We start from the raw sequence: 23,401 nt of genomic DNA, 5'->3' as shown, positions 1-23,401 counted from the left end.
GCTCTGTGCCAAAATTATCCAGCAATATACATTGGTAAAACAAAACATAAATTAAAAGACCATGTCTATGAACATATAAATGACACCAGAATTAACAAGGGAACAAATGCTTTAGCCAAACATGCTGCAGACATTCCAGGTAATTTTTTTTTCAAATTTCTGATAATTGAGAAAATAAGACAAGATGAACGTAGGGGCCCATGGCAGCTGTATCTAGAAAACTTGAGCTATTTTGCCAACTCAGTCTCCATGCTAATAGCTAGCCTGGACTTAACGATCACACCTCCATTGGTTGTTTACTTAAACATAATGCTTTAAAAAGATAAAATAAAACATTTCTCATTTTTCATATCTCTTCTTGTAGTTCCTTATTACTATATGTTGCTCTCTTTATGAACATTTTTGGATATTTTTTGAATCTTTTTGTTGTGTAATAACACAACATTTTGGGAACAGTTTTTTTATGTTTTTTTAATACTTTTATTATGCCTTTCATGATTTGTCTATGGTTTGTTATGTTAAACTAAGTTTAGTTGGCATCTTTTTGCAATGCTTAATACCCATGGAACACTATTAATGATAGCTTTAAATTTCATGACTGAAAGAGGGCTTGCTTCTCATGTGATCTAGGATGTTATATAAGCTCCATTTCAAATGTTTTTGGATTTTTACTATTTTATCTGAATAAGTTTTACATTTATTAAAAAGAAAGTGCTTAAACCAAACATTTCAACAGTTTTTGAGTGTTTTTTGAGATTGTTTCCTGCTGGAAGTGCAAATTATAGTCTCTGCAGCAATGTGTCATCTCATGTAAGCCTTTTTGCCACTTTACCTATATTGGGTTTGTGTTATACATGACTGTCTGATGTAAGTCTTTTTGCAAGTTTAGCTGTATTGAGTTTGCGTTATGCATAATTATCTGATATAAGCCTTTTTTCTCAGTATGCCTATATTGTGTTTGTGTTATATTTGATTATCTGTTGTAAATCCTTTTGCCAGTTTATCTACATTGGGTTTGTGTTATATATGTTTATCTGATGTTAGCCTTTCGTCAGTCTACCTAAATTGGGTTTGTGTTATACATTGGCATGTTATACATGGGTACCTGATGTAGGCCTTTGGAATATAATACTCAGCATCACATCAGTCTGAATTTAAAGGGAAGGAGCACCTGTGCTGCATGATATCCCTGAAACTTACAACTTTTTCCAAAACTTCATCAGATGAATAATGACAGAAGCTAAAACAACACCATTTCAGGGTGATGCAGTGGTGCAGAAATCACTGTTGCTGCATCATATCCTTTGATTCTCTGGCTCAGTATCCAGCTTGGGTAACTCTCTTGTAATGTCTGCATCTACTTCTTGTTTCTATCTCTGTTGTCTTTGTGTTTTCCTAGTAATCCGTTAAGTTACATGCGACCATGGAGGTTCACGTACAGTGCACCAGTTGTCAGTTGTACTCATTACTGGCCAATATAACAGCCAGGTCTCCCACAGACTTGACCATCATAAACAGGGTATCTGCCTTCACTACTTTGGCAGTGAATGGTGTAAATTTGTCACTCTGTCCTTAACAATTATCTCTGTCACTGGGAAAAACAGACAGCCCCCCACCTTAGTTGAATACATTATACAGCAACATTAAGAGGTTGTGAGAGCCTCAATTCTAATGAAAATAAAAAAAATGATGCCCTAATAGAAACATTGTTGCAGTATATATTTTCTCTGTTCCTGTTTATTTGCTGTAAGATACATTTTCACTCTGTGATAGTTTTGCACTGTGTGAAAAATCAAGCCACATTATTCATGACTGATGTTGCACGATGACACACATCCATTGAAGGAAAATGTGGCAGCTATTGTTTTTCAGAAACCCCACCTTTGGGTCTTTGAAAGAGAATCTTTTTGACGATCTAGAGCTAATAACAGTGGTTCTTCTCCATACCTCTCAACTGTCCAGATTTTTGCAGAATGTCCATATTTTTGCCTCTTATTTGTGGTTCATTCCTCATAAAATTTGTATTTTTCTGGCAAACCACTAGGGACTGAGGATACTAAATAATGGCAGACATTTGAATTTCAGACTTCATATCCATCTGAAAATACAGGATTACACAAAACCTGTTATTTTAGCAACTTTCTAAGTTTGTAAGAGCAATATTTAAAACATGTCCCTATTTTTGGGCATTTGTCCCCCATTATTTTAAGCTTTGTCCAGATTTCTTGTGTTAAGAGGTTGAGAGATATGTTCTGCTCATTAAACATAGAAATTGTATTGTTTGGTGGACCTGCTGAAAATGTTATAGTTTGGATACGTCCTCACAGACTTCTCTTAAAAGCAGTGAAAGTTTTTGTTCAGTGCTGTATTCCTTTCATATCAGTCAGTTAAACATATTCAGTAATCATTTGTCAGCTTTTCCTGTCAAGCTTTTGTGAACTAAATATAATAACTTGGAGATTGCATTTTGAAAAGATCTATTTTTTTCTGTTTATAAAAGGCCAGAATCCTTCATCTCAGACAAGCTTCCTAGTTGTGTGGGCTCAGAGGAATTATGTATTCTTTTAAAATAAATAGTTCCTGTCCACATTGCACTTATTACATTCCTGCCCTCCATCTAATTCCATATGCTTGCTATGGGGCACAGAAGGAAGCCATTTAATTAGAGTCAAGTTTAGCAAAAGGATTACTGATAAGTGTCTTGCCCTTTCATGCAGTGAGCTTGAATCAAAAGGAAAATAATATGTTTTCCATAAATTATTTATTACAAACACTTCCTTTTACAAATACCAACACTTCATCTATTGGACAGTGATAGATGTCCATTCTGCAGTGTCCCTTGGCAAAAGAGATAAATTACATTTTTTTAGCAGTAGCAGCATTAAAAAGCTATATAACTTTTCAATATTTTTAAAATATATAGATAGCTTTGTGGTTTAATGAGTACTAGCAAAGCCATAGAAGAGTGAGGTAATGGGGGTGGTTGCCCCAGATGCAAGCTGCTAGGGGTTGTGATCAGAGGCTTTCATGAGGTGCCAGTTGCTCCCTGGCATGAAGTGCAAGCATTTCTAGACTGCATTTAAGAAGCCATGACTGGAGTTTCTTAAATGCTTATTTGATAGTCAGCACACGAGGACAGAAAAGAGTTAGGTACATAGTAGCTATGTAATATCATCACACACATATTTCTGCTTATTAAAGATTCTCTTTACTTGGAAGGAACCAGACTTTCATTCAGACAATGTAGCAATGAGGCAGTTGTTTGCTACATTGTATGAATAAAAATGAATGTAATGTGTGGACAGTGGTCTATATTAAATCAGCAAAAACCCACTTCAGCGAAAGGCATTTCATTGGAAATGCCATTCATCGAATTCTGCTTGCAGCCCCCCACACCCCCCTGCTAATTATATATACCAACTCCGAGATTGCACTACAGTGAGGAAAGGGCAAATTTTCTGATCTTCACTGTACAGGTATCTCAGTGTGAACAGTTTGACGAATGGCACATTTGATGTCAATGCACTGAAAATGCCGTTTGCTGAACTGAATTTTCAATGGTCTAATATAGATCCATGGACAGAACAAAAAGGGGACCTCTGTATACTGTTTGTTAGAACTCAACTTACATTTCAGATGAAGGAATGTGCCAGCTGGAAGGGGCATCGTCAAAGGCACCAATTAATATAGCTCTACTTTTGAATAGTACCATTATTTGTTCAAGTCACCTCTGAGCATAACTGACACATTTAACCATAAAATTAATGGGGTTCAAAAATTTACCTTATGATCCCACAACTACCCCTCAACCACCTACAGATCAAATTATATCCAAGGCAGGAAAGCATCTGAAATTCTAAACCCATTAATGCTCTAATCCACCAACTGGAAAATGATCTCCCATCTACCACTCTGAATTTCAGATGAAATATCAAAGCATGCAAACAGCCGTTAGTGAAGTATGCAGATTCAATACACTGGCTCCTAGATCTGAGCACCACTACAGACTGCACTAGTGAGCTACATGACTTCTTGTCCTGTCCAAGTATGCTCCCATGTGTTCAACTGTAACATTTAAAATCCACATATTCTCAAATACTGTCAAGTTCACAAAAGCAAACTAAGAATTAAATTGTCTTCTTACTAGTCTCCACTGGTAGAGTAGAGGGGTTAATTCCTGACTACAGCCCAGGTGACCATCCGGGATCACCTCACTACAGCACAGGTAATCATCTCAGATCACCTGACTACAGACCAGGTGATCATCTCGGATCATTTGACTTCAGCTCAAGTGACATGAGTTTAACTAGTGGCTCAGATACTCGACATCAGAGGTAGGGATCATTGGATTTGCCCTTCCAGGGAGAGACAGTTGGTAGTTATGACCTGGCTCTCACTGCTACTCTCATGGCACAGCCTCAGTTGGAAGGTGAATATGATTGTGATGTTGGGAGCAAGTGCCAGGAGGATGTAGGCATGGCTGCCCAAGCTAGTGACACTAGCCTCTGTCAGTGCATTTAGGAAAGCATCCATGTGTGGACAGAGGGGCATTGGTGACACTTTCAGTGACACAAGTGCTCACATCACCAGCAGGGTTGGGGCTGAGTCAGAAAAAAAAACACACAGCACTATCATGGCTGCCTGTATGACAGCATGCAGAAAGGCTTGATGGCTGGCAAGCAAAAGGGCAAAACCAATATAAATCAATCTGCTTACATCTTAAGGGGAGATGGTGATGGAGATGCACCTTGTACTCCATAGTCTTAACTTTCTAACTGCTGAAGGCAAAAATACAAGCTTTCACAAATTAACTGCAGCCAACTGTAAGCCTCTGCACTTCATACTCTTAAACACCAAACAACTGAAGAAAGAACTGCATGAGCATCTTCCAGATTCTTATGTTTGTACCCAGTCTAAGAACAAAAGATAGCAGTCACTGTATATCACTGATACAACAGACTACATACTAAAGCATTTTACCTCATATAATTAACCCAATCACTCACTGTTACTATAACAGTTTTTAACGTTAGTGTTTGTCCAGTGTGTGTTCTTAAGCAAATCAATTAACCAGACATAGCTCTCCCATTGCCCCTGAAAATGGACTGTGTGTCCACTGGGTGTACCTGGTCAACAAATTGGCATAATTATTATTATTATTATTATTATTATTATTATTATTATTATTGTTGTTGTTGTTGTTGTTGTTCCTCCTTTATTATTTTTGCTTTTTAAGTTAATACTCTTTGATTAGAAAAGGATACAGTTGTACAACACAAAAACAGATGCATTTTATTCTTTATTTCCTGTTTTCATTCCAGATCCATGCAAACTCTATTGTGTAAACAATTTAGTCATTTTACCTACTACAGAAGCACTTCACACAGTCTGTATTAAGTCCTTGTTATATACATATTGTATTTCTCCTAAATTTTAAAAACCTATTTCACAGCTTTAATAAATCTCTGCATATTATGTCCATATGTGTATCTTATTTACCTTTGTCCGCAACTCATGGCTGAAAATGGGCAACTAACCAGCCCATTGTCTTGGTGATCAAGCCAGAAATAAAATCAGTACATAGAAATTTGGTCATTATTTTCTTTTGCTACAGTTTAAAATTGCTTTTTATCACAACCCATTGGCATTGATCTCCAACATCATCCTTGCTGTAAGAAGTAACCATTTTTGTAACTTGATTTTTTCAACAGAACGGCTTTAAAACCAGTAAGCAAGCAAGCAAGAGTAAAATAAAGTTTGAAGTGTGTATTCACTCCTGAGTATGAAGCCAGGATTTATTATTTTCACCTAGAACTTAAAGAAATTACTTCACTGCTCCTCACAGTGCTGACACCTGACACTTGTAACATGCACGCAATAGTTTTAGATGATAAAATGTTTTATATGGCTCCCTGTTGAAGTGTTGGCACTCAAAATGACAAGGGACAACAAGCCAAAAGAAAAGACCTAAAAACCAGAAAAAGAGCAAATCTTGAACGTTGCTCTTCTCCTTTAAACTTATTTTTTCAAGGGCAACCCCCCTTCACTCCCTGATGTGAGTCTGGCAAATCCCCCACAACCCTAAAATTATATATATTAACTCCAAGATCAACATACCTCAGAGAAAAGGGAATATTTTGATAAATGCCCATCTCAGACTTACTATATGCAAATCTGTTTTTCAGCCATTCATTCTGTGTTTGTCCCAACATTTCAAATAGTTACCATTTTGCACTCTTTCTGTTAAATGGAATTTCATACATAGAGTGACCTCAGTTTGTTTGTGTCTTTCGGCTTTTCCTGGTTAGGGGTTGCCACAGCGGAACTCTGGTCCGCTAATGATTGGCAGTAGATTTTTACATGCCGAGTTACCAGCCCTGATGCACAACCTTCAACAAAGGTACACCCATTCACGCATGTCTCCACGTAGAAGACGCTCTAGCTGAGAATCGAACCGGACAGCGTCTTACTGTGAGGCGACAACGCTATTATTTTGTTTTCAGTGACAGTTCAGCATTGGTATTGTTCCAGGAGTGAGGCACTAATTACAGTGGTGTGGTACACACTTGCACTTGTTGTTGTCATTTTGTTCATCCTGACACTTTGCCACATCAAGGACTTTAGTACACAGACATATCTTGCAACAACTGTATCTTTATGTTCTTGCGAATTGATATTCATTACTTGAGTAATGCTGTCGTCTGTATCTGTGCTGCCCCTTCTTTTGCCTTTGATCTTTCACACTTTAAGTATTGTTTGTAATTTACTTGCACTACCTATGATATTCTACCTCCTGTGCTGCAATGCAGCCTACATAAAGAAAAAAATATTTCACCCATCAAAGAAAGGCTAAGTTATCAACAAGACACTACATGTAGATTCTGGGGGCTCTAAAATATGAAGATACTGCTCTGTTGAAACAGATGGATCCTGGTAAAACTGTCATCCAAGTACACCTGGGCTTGGTAAAATACAATAGCAATGATTTGGTGTGCAGTGACCTTGCTGGTTCAGTTAATTTCTCTGATTAGTAATATTAAAAATGTTTAATAAAGCTGCAAGATTTCCATATGGACTAATATGTTTATATAAATATATGGCAAACTTTCAGGTTTGATTCTCAGTTGGAGTGCTTCTTGTGAGGTATCTTTATGTCCACTTTGTGTGCATCATTTGTTTTCTGTGTTTTTGGATTTATTCCCACATTCCAAAAGTCATGCAGATGGATGACCTGGTAATACTCTATATTGTTTCTTCATGTGTGTGTGTGTGTGTGTGTGTGTGTGTGTGTGTGTGTGTGTGTGTGTGTGTGTGTGTGTGTGTGTGTGTGTGTTTGTGTGTGTGGCATTTTGACTGTGTGTGTGTTTGTGTGTGTGGCATTTTGACTGTGTGTGTGTGTGTGTGTGTGTGTGTGTGTGTGTGTGTGTGTGTGTGTGTGTGTGTGTGTGTGTGTGTGTGTGTGTGTGTGTGTGTCTTTGCCTTTTTGCAAGTACTGCAATTGATTGGTTGGCCCTGGGGTTAGCAAACTGAGCCCATAAAACCAATACTGCTACAGAAACAATGAGCACTGAAAGGTGCTCATTGCCTGATGTACCATTTGGTGCATAAATGGGTAAGAGAGAAAGCACAATTGATTGGTTTGATGCATGTCACTTATCGTGATAGTTTCCGGCAGTTCTAAATAGAATAAAGTGAGAAACAAAAATGAATGAACAAATAAAGCTGTTTATTTCAAAGCTACAAGGATACCCTAAATCTAAATTCTTATTATGAAAGTTACCTCTTGCTGTTTACCTGGTATTTGGATTTCTTGAACAACCTCTTACTATTTACCTGGTATTTGGATTTCTTGAACAATCACACTTTGTTCGTTATTAGCTAAGCACTTTCAGATACATCAGTCACTTTTCTGTATGCAGTGGGTCATGATGGCTCAGCATTCTCTTTAGGTGCTTTTTTTTGCAGATGTCTACAAAAAACAAACAGCACTTAGGATTTTTGTCAGAATAAAGAATGAGCACATGCATACATTGTTCTGTAACAGGCAACAAAAGCGTAAAACTTGATATACTCAAGGAGTGACAGTAGTCCTTTGTGCTTGACAAGCTGTTTGCAGACTAGTTAGGATTTTAAAATTCTAAGTGAGAAAGCTTTTAGGCTTAGTCTAACACCACTGGAACCTTGCTATAGCTGCATCTGGAATCATAACTCTAGGAAGTCCTTGTAAGAGTGATAGAACACATAGGCTGGTATTCATAGTCTGGGATGTCACAAATGACATTGTTATCTGTGAAGATACACAGATATCCAAATAAGTTCAGCAAAATTAGTTTGTGATGAATAAGGAAAAGTGGTCTTTTTTAAAATCACAGCCACTTATCGCATAAGAGGATGTTTTGTAAAGTTCAGTATTAGCAATTTGCAAATTACTTCGCAACAGTCGGAGGATTCGTGTTACTTTTTTTTATCTGAATATCACGGGTGAGCATAACTAAGTCCGTTATGCTTAAAATGTAGCTGCAGACTGCACAGTGGTTAAAACTGATATATTTTTTAAAGAAAAGTGTTTATAATGTTATATATGGGGTATCCTCTTCTGGAAACCCTGATAGTTTCTTTGAAAAATAGAAACAGGAAAATAGAACAGATTTTGGTGAGACAAAAAGAATACACAAGAAAAACATCACGAGGGTTTGTGCTGGAGGAAGTGGGAGAGGATGGGCACTATATTTTTGTCAGGGGATAAAATTCCCTATTTTTTCAAATTTTTTTTTCATATGAGAGGGTAGTGTGGTTGGGAAATAGGTAAGATGATGTAAGACAAATAATAATAAGTTCTGAGAAAATACCAAAAGGAATCCCCGTCTGCGCAGCTTCAAATATGTCCACTACCAGATGGTGTTGCAGTGGGGGGCTCTGATGTTGAGGGGATAGGGGTCTGTGTTGGATCAGTGGTTGGCAACTGCTGGGAAAGCATGTGTTCAACACATTGAAGAGAGGCTTCAACTAGCTGAAGTCTTCTCTCCACTACCTCCACCAGTACATCCTCTACCAAGCTCCATAGCCCCCTTTCTATAAGGCTTGCCAGGCTGCCATGCTGCCACATGCCAGGATACCTGTAGGACTGATGACTCCACCCTGACCCTGCAAGGACATCCCTGAACAGGCAGAGAGTGAGCATTCCTCAGCCTGGGAGGTACATGCCCAGCCTACTCCAGAGGGATTTGAATCTGTTAAAAAAGGAAAACAAATGCGAGAGACACAAAACAATAAAGGATAAAGAAATGTATAATCAAAATAAAATCAACAGAGAAAAAAGGTGTGGAGGGAGACAATAGAGAAAATCACAATGAATCTATACATTATGTTTGCATGCCATTCCATATACTATTGAAATATTATGGTAAACTCTTTATTGAAGTAAAACTTGTGTATGGGGATTGCTTATGCATACAGTGGGAATAGTCATTTGGGAAGTGCTTGCGCACTTGGGAAGCATGATATGAGTAGTGTTTATGCATAGTTCAGATGAATTCACAAGGCAAGTGCTTGTGAGTACTTGAAGGTGAGTGTGTATCTTTGAAGTTCTCCACATTCAATACACTACTAAAATATCCTTTCTAATTATTACAAGTAATCAGTTAAAAACAAAGTAAAGCTGTTTGTATTTACATATTTGTAAACTGTGCTTGAACTGTAATGGCTTCAATTGCATTTCTTTCATCTGCAAAGCTATAAAAATATTTTACTTATGACCAATACATAAAACAGTTGTAAAAAGAGTTCAGCAGTTATGCATGGACACATTTCTTTTTTTTAACAGTAATATAATGATTTCAAATCCTTTTTTATGCCTGTTATACATATTACAAACATTATAATAAGACAGATATGTCTTGGACTTCAGTTATACATACCAGAAGCCTTTCTTCTCTTCTTCGTTGTTGCTGAAGGTTATATTCAATTTCTTCCTCAGTTGTAATTAGATGAGAAAATGATTCTTGTTTACCTGTACTTGCAATTGTTTATATAATACATATGTATATATTTAATATATTTGTATATATTCCTGTCAAAGAAATAATACCTTTTTGTTTTCGTTTTTATATTCTCTTACATCTGCATAGCTGTATGCATTTGTCCAGTATTGTGCCAGTATTCCATGTCATGCAAGAGAAACATAAATGTATGAAATGTATGTGAAAATGTTGTTTTCAAAATATTATGCTGTGAATATTGCACTGTGGTTGGGTATAGCTTATTCACAAATACAGAAATGTAGCATTTCATGGAAGTTTGCATTTCTTTTGCTGTAAAATGTGCCTGATTTGATAGTTAATGTTAAAGTAAAACAACATTTCTCAGTCTAGCTCATGATGGTCCTTCACTTAGCATAGCTACTCCCAGCCTAGAACCCACAAACTACACTCTAGGGTGTGGTGTCTGACACTTCAGCCTGTGTACCCTACTCCCCCAACTTCCACTCTAGGGTGTGGTGTCTGACACTTCAGCCTGTGTACCCTACTCCCCCAACTTCCACTCTAGGGTGTGGTGTCTGAGACTTCAGCCTGTTGTACCCTACTCCCCTGACCTCTACTCTAGGGTGTGATGTCTGAGACTTCAGCCTGTTGTGCCCTACTCCCCCAACTTCCACTCTAGGGTGTGGTGTCTGAGACTTCAGCCTGTTGTACCCTACTCCCCTGACCTCTACTCTAGGGTGTGATGTCTGAGACTTCAGCCTGTTGTACCCTACTCCCCTGACCTCTACTCTAGGGTGTGATGTCTGAGACTTCAGCCTGTTGTACCCTACTCCCCTGATCTCTACTCTAGGGTGTGATGTCTGAGACTTCAGCCTGTTGTACCCTACTCCCCTGACCTCTACTCTAGGGTGTGATGTCTGAGACTTCAGCCTGTTGTACCCTACTCCCCTGACCTCTACTCTAGGGTGTGATGTCTGAGACTTCAGCCTGTTGTACCCTACTCCCCTGACCTCTACTCTAGGGTGTGGTGTCTGACACTTCAGCCTGTGTACCCTACTCCCCCAACTTCCACTCTAGGGTGTGGTGTCTGAGACTTCAGCCTGTTGTACCCTACTCCCCTGACCTCTACTCTAGGGTGTGATGTCTGAGACTTCAGCCTGTTGTACCCTACTCCCCTGACCTCTACTCTAGGGTGTGGTGTCTGACACTTCAGCCTGTGTACCCTACTCCCCCAACTTCCACTCTAGGGTGTGGTGTCTGAGACTTCAGCCTGTTGTACCCTACTCCCCTGACCTCTACTCTAGGGTGTGATGTCTGAGACTTCAGCCTGTTGTGCCCTACTCCCTCAACCTCCACTCTAGGGTGTGGTGCCTGGACTTAAAATGTTTTGTAATACTTTGGAACTATTCTCACTGGGTCTCCACTGAAAATGGACTCCTACCTAGTCAGACTTTCCCAGGAATCAAATGTCCATAAATAAATGAAAACGAGTATACACTACTGCCACTTCACTCTCCCCACTGCACAAATGATGATAGTTTTTAACTATTTCTAAAGTCAGAAATTATTGTGTTTGACAAAAAATTAAACTGATGTGCATTACCACAGAAAAATCTAAGAGGAGATGACATAATATAACACAAAGCAGTATAATACATATTCATTGAATTTCCAATGCATAAACTCATGAAGTATTTTACTGTTGACAATATTTAGCACTGTATACTTAAGTAAGCAGTACAGCAGAATTATTCAGCAAAGCAGACACAAATCTGATTTATTATGTTATATAAAGCTTTACAAAATCACTGAACAGGAGTCAGTGAGCATTCAGGCATGACTTTAAGTAACACTAATATGAGTAACTATTCTAAAAGATAATAAAATATTTTAATATGAGAGAGAATGTCAAATGAAGATTGACAGCAAACCATTCCCCACACAGCATAGCCCCACAAATATCACTACATAAATTAATTATACTCTATGTGCTTTTTACAGTAAAGGAAACATTAACTTGAATGTGGTTCATAGCTCTGGACTAGATGCTGCCTCTTTATCTGCATAGCCACATGCCATGTACAAGCCTGCTGCATGGGGCCCCTTACTACTGCTGTTGGCTGGTCATCATCAATTGTAGAGGGACTGGAAATAGGCGATGCAATTACAGCATAGGTCACTTCATCACCAAATACAAGCACAGTCCCACTTAAGTACAGAAAGGTGCAAAGTCCAAAATGCTGACTTCACCAAACAACAAAACAGCCAGCACCATCAATCAACTTCCAAAATAATACTTCATATTAGAATAGATACATACTGCATACCAGTTTCGGCTGTAAGCCTTCATCTGTGTATACTAAAAATCACACTCCATCACATTTAAATACCATGGTTTCATTCATCATTGACTATTATAACTACTCATTAAGTCCTGGTGCAAATAAGGCACCTAATTTAATAATCCACATCTGTCCCTTGCAATTTAACCTCTGACGCCATCCCACTTTATTGTTTGTTGTAAAATAAACTCTGTCAATAATAGCAAACATAAACCTAGCTGAAACATGTTTTAAAGTTTCATCACCAGACTGGTGCACAATCATGTTATGCAGCATCCCACATGCACATCACCACCAGACTGGTGGACGATCATGTTATGAGAATGCAACATGCACATCACCACCAGACTGGTGCATGATCATGTTATGCAGAATGCAATATGCACATCACCACCAGACTGATGCATGGTCATGTTATGAGAATGCAACATGCACATCACCACCAGACTGGTGCATGATCATGTTATGCAGAATGCAACATGCACATCACCACCAGACTGGTGAAAGATCATGTTATGCAGAATGCAACGTGCACATCACCACCAGACTGGTGCATGATCATGTTATGCAGAATGCAACATGCACATCACTACCAGACTGGTGCATGATCATGTTATGCAGAAAGCAACATGCACATCACCACCAGACTGGTGCACGATTATGTTATGTAGAATGCAAAATGCACATCACCACCAGACTGATGCACGATCATGTTATGCAGAATGCAACATGCACATCACCACCAGACTGGTGCACGATCATGTTATGCAGAATGCAACATGCACATCACCACCAGACTGATGCATGATCATGTTATGCAGAATGCAACATGCACATCACCACCAGACTGGTGCATGATCATGTTATGCAGAATGCAACATGCAATAAACATCCACCATGCAGTAAATGGGTCATACTGAAGGGCACCCCTGACTCATCCAGGTTCCTGAAATGGATCTTCAGTAGGCCAAAGACCCTCACAATGACAATATGGGTCTGGGAAAGAGATGTGTTATACATCTCCTCTGTAGCTCCACTTGCATTTCACACTGGTGTCATGAGCTATGGCTCCAGGGGATATCCAGCATCACTTGAGAAAAAAAAAGAGAGAAAGAGAGAGGGAGAAAAGGAGGGGAAAGAAACAAACAAATAAACACATTTAGTGTTCAGCAATACATTTCAACATGAATAACTAATTAAATACAATATAAAACCAATATATTTTCCACTTTTTAGAAAGATGACCACTGGGCATCCCACCATGCAGGAAGAGGTGGTTGGGAAAATAGTGTGCCAAATGTGGTAATCATGTGCACTGCCAAGGTGCTAGATATTGACATTGATGATGTACCCCCATGGCTCACAAACTACCTAGCAATTGATGAAATGGCAGTCCTTCCTATTACAGTACCACTCACCTTGTGGGCCAGAATGGGCCATAATTGCACCATGGGTACAATCTATCATGCCAAATACCTCAGAGAAATGTGCTTTCCCATAAATGGCATGCATAGTGCTGGATTTATCCTAAGATGACATCAGGAAATAACTGATCCACACATGCCAAGAATACATCCATGAACTGCTGCAGCATCCTCAAAGCAGAAGCCTGTGAGGTCCACAATGTGACCTGTCTGTCTCTGTCCCCATAGCAAGAATAGTGAAGGCTATACATACCTTGGTGTCCACAGGGATAGGATGTCCACACATTCCTCCAGTGCCCCTATGGAGGTCAAACATACTCACTAAGACCCTTACAATGTCCCTGTCCACTCAGAACTTATCAAGTATTTCCTGATTGTCAGCATTATAATGGGTTACCTTTGCTTATATTTTTGCCTTTTTAGCTGGGTGAGCACCACTAGATTAAATTATTTTCGGCCCAGCCAAGACAAGCAACTCACATTTGGAAACAATAAAAGCTAGCAGCAAGTGATATCAGTGCTATAATTTTCATGAATTGCAAGTCTAGTAGGTTTGGCGAGGCTTCTCTTTATATAGCACATCTGGGACCAGCACGGAAAATTGGGAAAATTTGACTGTGGATCACAAATGACGTAAAACATACTTCATTAGCATAGGAAGATTTACATCATTCCCCATTTCCATTTCATTATTTGCACATTTGCATAAGCACCTTCAAGGTCATCAAGAATTTGTGCAAATGGCTTCTATGAATCACAGATCAGCTGTGCTCATCCACGAACAGCTCAGATAGCTTAAGTGCATTTGCATAACTGAGCCTACTATAGGTGCATTATCTCATATTACTTCAAGTGACCTACGGACTCTCAAAGACATTTATTAGAGAGTCAGAAATATACAGATATCTTTACTGTATAAACAAAGTATCTATGTTACATATATTACATTATAGTATGGACTTCACTTTTTTTAACTGTTTTTACTGTTGGAACTAATTAAGTTTCCCCTATGACACACTGCCAGCCCAGCTATCTAGAATTTTGTAAATAATTCTATGTCATTTGTGAATATTGATATGATTTATACAGAACTATGTGTTGTGTACCGAGCTTCAAGAATGTAACCACAGCATACCCTGCTGGAACATAGAAGATTATCTTGCAGAACTTAAGAATAGTTGAGGTTAAGTTACTTTATAGCTGGGCCATAAACAAAAGATGTTATCTCTCAGTTTCATTTCAATAGCAGACACAATGTCTATAGCTAGAAGTTTTTGTATTGTTTTGAAAGACAAGTAATTACTAGGTTTAAAATAGAATGTGTTTTATTGTTTTATGACTTCCAAGATCTGGCAGACATTTGAGAGATATGTATTTTTGACACAGAGATGTGAAATTTTGGAATGTTTCTGTTTAGCCTGGGAACTGAAGTCAGGTGACAAAGAGTGATGTCATCCAATCTGGCCTAGCAGTAATGTTTGATTTTAATTTGGGAACTCTCGCAGAGAGAGACTATGAATTTTGTATTTTGTCTTGGACCTGGCAAGAACATCCTCTCATCATTATCTGCAATTGCTTTGCTCTGTAAGTAAGATTTATGGCATAGTATCTCTCTTAGATATAGATAGGAATATAGTAAAGATTAGTTTATATGTTTTCTGTATTTATTTGAGACTGTCCTGCAATGTTGTTTTAAAATAATTCCTGTGATTTTGAACTCTGAAGTTACTGTGTTTACTTATTGAGTATTTTCTTGTTTGTTTATTATTTATTATTAAATATATTTAAACATATCTTTGTGGCTGATATTTGTGAGGCATATTTAAGCTCTTGGCATATGCATTTGGTGGCACTGCACAGGCCACTCCTAATAGCCTGGCACTTGCGTAACATTGCACAGTAGGATTGGAGACCCTTTGTTAAGGTCCTTAAGTAGTTGATAAAGAGTTGGCTGATGGCAGCTGGAACTACCTTATACTCTGGGCAGAAAGGGGGCATAGCTAATAAACTTGTGCTAGCCTTCCCCAGGTGTGTGTGTGTGTGTGTGTGTGTGTGTGTGTGTGTGTGTGTGTGTGTGTGTGTGTGTGTGTGTGTGTGTGTGTGTGTGTGTGTGTGTGTGTGTGTGTGTGTGTGTGTGTGTTTGTATATAAATCAAATCTCAAAGTGTGTATGTGTTAGATACTTGGGCAGGAACATGAAGCACTGGTTGGACAGAGAGGGTGCTGGAGGTCTTAGCTTGGCCACCTGGCTGAGATCTCAACCCTATAGCTGTGCCAGTGGGTAGTCTTATTAGGGATCTGGAGAAAGAGGGAGAAACCAGCTCCAGACTGACTGTGATCTCTGTGTGCTCTTAAGGAAAATTGTACTTTATTGAGTGTGTACGTGTCATCCTCCCAGTGTGTACTTCCCCTCCTCTTGCCAGTGGCGAGGATTGTGGCTCCTTGATTACTGGGCCAGTGCAGGGGTGTCACATATTAATTGGTTGCAGTGGAGGGATATCCACATCACATATTAATTGGTCGACAGTGGTGAGATAGGCACATCACATATTATTTGGCTTGTAGTGGTGTGGATATTGAATTCCTGTAGCCTGTGTACAGTGGTCACTGAAGGTGTTTGTACTCTCAATCAGCCACACAGTGAACATTCATAGTTTCACATCACAATTGTTTTATTTATTTATTTTTTTTGTTAGCTTAGTTATTCAGGGAGAACAGATAAGCATGTCAGCAGAGGAGTATGGAAAGCTGACAAGGAGCCAGTTGGCTGAGATGTACCTGGCTAAAGGAATGGTGTTTGCCAACCTGACTAAGGCAGAAATTATTGTATCTTTGGGCACAGCTGCATCACAGACCAGCGATCAGGAGGACAACCAGGCTGGCCTTGGAAATGTACAACTCTCAGAAAATGGACAACTCAATCTTTCCACAGAGGACTTAAAAATCCATCTGGAATTAAAGAGACTTGAACTGGAGGGCAAAAATTTGGAAATAGAAGCAGCAGAAAGACTGGGACATCTAGGGGCTAAGCAGAAGGAGAGGCAGAGGTAACATTAAATGGAGATGCTGACTCTTCAGCAGAGTCATGGAGGTAATGGGGAAGGGAGTAACCAAACACCAGAAGTCAACAAATGTCAGTAAATTTCTTCCACAATTTAGAGAGAGGGATAATTTTGATAGTTTCATTCATATGTTTGAGAGGGTATGTAAACGTATAATGTTGACTAAGTGTTCTGGGTACGGTTCCTGACCCCCCCCCCCTTACTCCATGGTAAAGGTGTAACAGCAATTTCTAAATTGTCTTAATTGCTTAAATTATAATACAGTCAAAATGTGTTTGTTAGAATGCTTTAAGTTAACACCTGAAGCTTATAGAAAAAAGTTTTGTGAACATAGACACAAGGCAGATGAAAGTGTGTGTGAATATATTGCTGAGCTAAGCACTTATTTTCGTAGGTGGGTGAGTGGATGTCAGGTCACCACTTTTGAAAGGCTGGAAGTCTCTTTGGTGGGGGAACAAGCCCTTAGCACTTTGCCTGATGACATGAGAATCTGGTTAGCTGATAGACAATGCAATATTGCAGATGAGTTGGGGGAGAATGGAGACCTATACCTAGCAAGCAGGGCATCACTGCACAGGAAAGGAACACCTAGTGCTGCTCATGGGTCTAAGGGAACCCATGGTAGGCAGCCCAGACTGCCACAACAGAGTCCGCCAGTAGCAGGGGAAGCCACTAGTCCAGGTACATGTCCAGGATGAAGGGTTAAGTGTTTTAAATGCAACCAGTAGGACCTTGTAGCATACAGATGTCTATGGAGGCAAGATGGGGAACAAAAGTTGGGAGAGCCAGTAAGTGGGAATGACAAAATGTCAGCAGTAAGTTGTCTAGAGACAACAAGGGTATCAGACTACCACAAGAGGTTATATCCTATCTTATTGGATGGGAAAGAGGCCACTGCTAAGAGAGACATAGCCTCTGACCTAACCATTGTGAAGTCTACAATGGTTACAGAGGAGCACTACTTGCTTGGACAGTCTACTCCAGTCAGAGCTGTAGGAGAGACCCCATTTCATATACCTTTTGCTAGGGTTCACCCTGACTGGAAGGGTGGAAAAGGAAGCCAACAAGTAGGTGTGTTTGAGGATATCCTTGCAGATGTCCTGATAGGAAATGATTTTGATAATGCAGTACTGTGTGGGCATGCAGTTACACGAAGTCAGGCTTGGAAACAAGCATGTGGGTCTGGTAGCCTGGGGAAGACCCAGGCAGACTGCACACTTGCAGCCAGGACTGGTGAGGTGGTTATTTCAAGGAGGGAGCTAGCCTGTAGCAATGAGAGTGAAGGTGAGCCACAGCTGCTTGTGGGTACTGATATTCCCTTGGACAGAGTGACTGCAAGGGCAGAGGTGAGTAGTAGCACCCGGGCTGACAGTGAGGCACCGCTGTTAGAGAATACCAGACTTTCTGTGAAAGGGGAGCTCGGAAGGGTTACAAAGACAGAGCTGAGACAGGCTCAGCTCTCAGAATCTATTTTACAACGACTGAGGGAGGTAACTAGTGAGGCACCTGATTCTCAAGGGAAGGGGGAATCTGTATACTGGACAAAGGGTTACTGTATAGAGAGTGGACTCCTGAGGACAGGCTGGATTTGGGAGAATACAACAGTTAGTTGTTCCCAGAGCCTACCATCTGGCAGTTTTAGCCATAGCCCGCGATATTCCCTTTGCAGGTCATATGGGCATAACACATAGAAAGAGACATATTATGCAGAAATGAAATCTCAAAGTGTGTATGTCAGCTACTTGGGCAGGGACATGAAGCACTGGTTGGACAGAGAGGGTGCTGGAGGTCATAGCTTGGCCACTCAGTGAGATCTCAACCTTATAGCTGTGCCAGTGGGGAGTCTTATTGGAGACCTGGGGAAAGAGGGAGAAACCATCCCCAGACTGACTGTGATCTCTATGTTCTCAAGGGAAATTGTACTTTACTGTGTGTGTGTGTGTGTACTTGTCATTCTCCCAATGTGTACATCCCCTAGCTGTTGCCAGTGGTGAGGATTGAGGCTCCTTGATTACTGGGCCAGTGTAGGGGCATCACACTCTAAATTGTGCTTTTCATGATATTCCTCTGTTGTGTGACCAAATGGATTTTCACACTTTGTGTGTGAAAGGCAGAAAACATTGTGGTACCATTGCTGCATGTGATAGTATGAAAAGGAGCCTAAAAAGCAGCAGTTTTAACTGCTACAGCAACATGCAAATCAGCATTTAGCATTCAGGTGTGTGCCTTGAAATGCAGGGGTCTCGGAAATTCTGCTGAACATTTCCTGTGAATTCACTTCTTTATGAATTACAGCATTGTAAATAGACAATTAGGGAAAAAAATATGAAGGGAGCAAGGCCCTCCATGCACCATGTGCATAGGGAATTGTACCTCAGAAGTACTATTCTATATAGTTTAATCAACTTTGGTGTCACTATGATAAAGAAAAAATAAGGGTTTCCCAGTGTAATACAAAATCACAGTTCCTACATTTTTTCAGAATGCTTTTGCTTTGTGCTCCTGCGATTTAGGTGAATTTTCTTTCAAGTTTTGGCATTAAAAGGCTGCTTGTGTGCTATATCAGAGCAGAGCTCTTGACTGGCTTGTGAAAACACATCCATACATTTCTTTTTTACAGTAAGAAGGGGAGTTGTAACACCTTTTCAGCAAACCTAAGGAGGGCATTTCAGATTAAAGAAATACTGCATCATCTCAAAAATGATGCAAACATTTGAAAAAAAATAGAAAAAGTGAAAAAAACTACAGAGATACTATAGTTAGATAGATATATATTTTATTCATACTGTAAAGTCAGACTATAAAAAGTGTCTGCTATTTATATATTTTATAGCAGAATACATCTCAAATCATGAGCAATCCACAGATTTTGGGTTCTATTTTGATGACATCTAGTCATGAAGTCTAATGCAGAATTCCAGTAAGGATAGTATTGTACACTTATACTTGGAAATGGTGCACTCATAAAATAATTTGGATATTACTTTGAAGTGAGATACCATCTCTATTCATGGTAATGGTCGATTGTGTCAGCTTTTACCATGTAAATCAGGTTTGTGTTACATTGCATCACAATGCACTTTACAAACTGGATCCCTACACTGAATTTATAATTGTGAAGGGTATGACATTTTTCCTGAGGGGAAGTAACCTCAGGCTTAAGCTCTCCATTTAAAATATTCCATTTTGCTTGTTTTGTGGAAGTTTTTTTTTTTTTTTAATATTAACTTTTAGTGAAAAAATTGTTTTTTCAGTACTGGTTTATGTAGCTTGTTTCACTTAAAAGGGGTTCCATTTCTAAGTATCTGATGGCCTATGATTTTCTTTTGATTTTCTGATTTTCTGATATGGGTCCTTTTGTTTACCCTTTGCTCAGTGAAGATGTTATATGACTTAAAAACAGACAAGAGCATACAAGTGGACGTATTACACCTTAGTAAATGAAATATAAAATGAAGGGCAGAACAACACATTTCCTGATAAATAAGTTCAAGTGAGGTTACACTAAATGACTGCAAAACAATGCATGCACTGTGAATAACAAAGATTATAGGAAAACATTCACTGAGATTTCAATTTTTTTCTGTTGTATCAAAACATTTTCTTGTACATAATGTGACTACACAATGCAGATATCTTGGACTTGTGGTTATTGAGAAATTATTTAATTCATGAAAGATCAATCTAAGGACCCACTTCAAAAATGTTTTGTACTAGCAACATACCAGACTTTCCCAGACTGTCCAGATTTTTGCCTCATATTTTTGGTCTGTTCCTCATAGAATCTGTTGTTTCCTGTCAAATCTCTGAGGATTGAAGTCATTAAATAATGACATACATCACAGTTTCCAGCTTCATATCCTTCAGAAAATGCATGTTAACACAAGTCCTGTTATTTTAGAAACTTTCTAAGTTTATAAGAGCAGTATTTAAAAGCTGTCCCTGTTTTTGGCCTTTGTCCCCTCATTATTTTAGACTTTGTCCAGATTTCTTGCACTAAGAGGTTTAGAGGTAGGACTAGCAGCTCATCTGAGGCCCTGAATATTCCAGAACAGCAAAAGTGAACGGCAACACCAAACGCTGCTATGATGCAGCCAGTTGTTCATCCCTTTTTTTTTCCAGAAAGAAGTGAAACCATCAGTCATTTGGGAAGCAAGCATGGTTGTGCCTCCTGACTGTCTGAGATACGTATTGCAAAAGCTTTTAGATAATTACTTTAGGCAGTTGTTTCTTTCAGAACTGGTGAGAAAACAAAAGGCTCTGCATGAACCTGGCAGGATTTAAGAGCTGTGAAGATTCTGGATATGGTAGCAGCTGCTGCGTAATTGAAATGGTCACCAGTGTTACCTCAGCTGGCAGGGTAATTTGTGATATGTCTGCTACTTAATGAGTCACCTTGTAACACATGCCATGACTTTCCAGCAATTAAAAGCATTACTCAGCCTGCCACCGTGACTTTCACATTTCTGCATTTCTTCCCTAATTGCTTGTAATTACAGCTTGATGGTTTTACATTCAGCTGAAAAACAACTACCTGCTAGTATACTGACCCAAGTTTGCAGTAGGCCCAGGTTTTCCTGCCACATAAGATAAAAAACGAAAAAGGGGAATAAGCATTGTACAGGCGACTCAGATGCCCTACGTATGGCATTAACGCTGGCTCTCTGGTAACTGCCATTGCTTTAGCTATACATTTAAGTTGTGAAGGCTGTATGTGACTTGCATGCATATGAGATACATGACAAAGGCATCTTGAGAGGTAGGGAATTATGTTTGTTTAGTTCTAATATATATAAACGTCTAGTTTAGCAGTCAATCCCGTTTGTGTTAAGTAAAGAGCAAAATGTTACTAAGTCTGATTACCATCTGTGCTAGTATAAAAAAACACACAGCAAAAACAATTAAGTCCCACATTTTTTTTTTACTTGTTAATGATTTGTAAAATGATATGTTAATAGCATAGATATCCCTTAGTATAAACTGTAAAACTGCATTTAAGTTGTCTTAGACTCTCAAAGTAGCCACCTGTAAGTTTATATCACAGAATTCCAACATTCTTCTTCTTCTGAGTAACAGCAATGTTTAGTTGATAAGCACATGGATAAATAAATATCAACTGATAAATGAACTGATCCATTGATAGCCTCTCTGACAATAAGTGCACTGCCAGTATGTTATAACTATTTCTGTTTTATAAATTGAGCAGCCAGTGCTATCATCTCCTCATTAAGGCATATTTGCTAAATATGTTGTATAAAACAATTTTTGTCTTACTGCACATTATTCCAGATAATAAGGCTATTAACTTTTCCTGTTATATAAACTGTACAACTTCATCCACAGTATGACTAAGTACAAGTGAATGTATTGTGCCAGGTGTCTGTTGTTGATCTTCTCCATGCCTTCATAGCAAACAAAGTAAGTTATGGGTATGACTAGGACACAGCTACCATTTATTTCCCATTACAAGTAATATTTCTTACTTATTTCTTTATTTATATACTTTTGATTAATGGCAGTGGACTGAACACCCTAAACCGGGTGAAGGTGTGACTATACATGCATGTGTTTGGTATGGAAGGGCAACTACAACAGGGATAGCCACCAGAGGTGTGAACATTGGCTCTAGATAATTATCACTGTTAAATTGACATCCCAACCCCATGTACAAAGTGAGGAAAGGGAATGTGGATGGACAGATTAATGGCAGCCATGATCAGACGTAGACATATAAGCTGTGTCTGCATCCTAGATTAGGGAATATACCTGTGTTATTTATTGGTAAAGTCAGTCAAGGCACTGTGTGAAATACCTCCATGACTCTTACCACAATCAGAGGGATCATATGAAGAATCATTAGAGAAAATACCACTCCCCCATCCTTTTTGTTTCTCCTTTCTCATAACTCACCCTAGTGACTCCCTTCATTTCATTTCCACTCCCTCTCCCTTTTTCCTTTCTCATAACTCAGCCTACTGACTCCCTTCATTTCATTTCCACTCCCTCTCCCTTTTTCCTTTCTCATAACTCAGCCTAGTGACTCCCTTCATTTCATTTTCACTCCCTCTCCTTTTTCCTTTCTCATAACTCACACTAGTGACTCCCTTCATTTCATTTCCACTCCCTCTCCCTTTTCCCTTTCTCATAACTCACCCTAGTGACTCCCTTTATTTCATTTCCACTCCCTCTCCCTTTTCCTTTCTCATAACTCACCCTAGTGACTCCCTTCATTTCATTTCCACTCCCTCTCCCTTTTCCTTTCTCATAACTCACACTAGTGACTCCCTTCATTTCATTTCCACTCCCTCTCCCTTTTTCCTTTCTCATAACTCACCCTAGTGACTCCCTTCATTTCATTTCCACTCCCTCTCCTTTTCCTCTCATAACTCAGCCTAGTGACTCTTCAGCCTAGTACTTTCATTTCCACTCCCTCTCCCTTTTCCTTTCTCATAACTCACCCTAGTGACTCCCTTCATTTCATTTCCACTCCCTCTCCCTTTTCCTTTCTCATAACTCACCCTAGTGACTCCCTTCATTTCATTTCCACTCGCTCACCTTTTTCCTTTCTCATAACTCACCCTAGTGACTCCCTTC

General features: G+C 39.2%; 1 protein-coding gene across 1 annotated transcript in view; it reads left to right on the top strand.

Moving 5' to 3' along the window:
- CNTNAP2 (contactin associated protein 2) overlaps positions 1-23,401 on the top strand; it is a 7,772,136-nt gene that overhangs the window by 5,256,639 nt on the left and 2,492,096 nt on the right. The window lies entirely within an intron of this gene.

Source organism: Protopterus annectens, chromosome 3.part0, assembly GCF_019279795.1.
Source record: "Protopterus annectens isolate FY-2018-M chromosome 3.part0, PAN1.0, whole genome shotgun sequence".
Lineage (NCBI taxonomy): Eukaryota > Metazoa > Chordata > Ceratodontiformes > Protopteridae > Protopterus > Protopterus annectens.
This window is presented reverse-complemented; position numbering and strand designations above follow the sequence as displayed.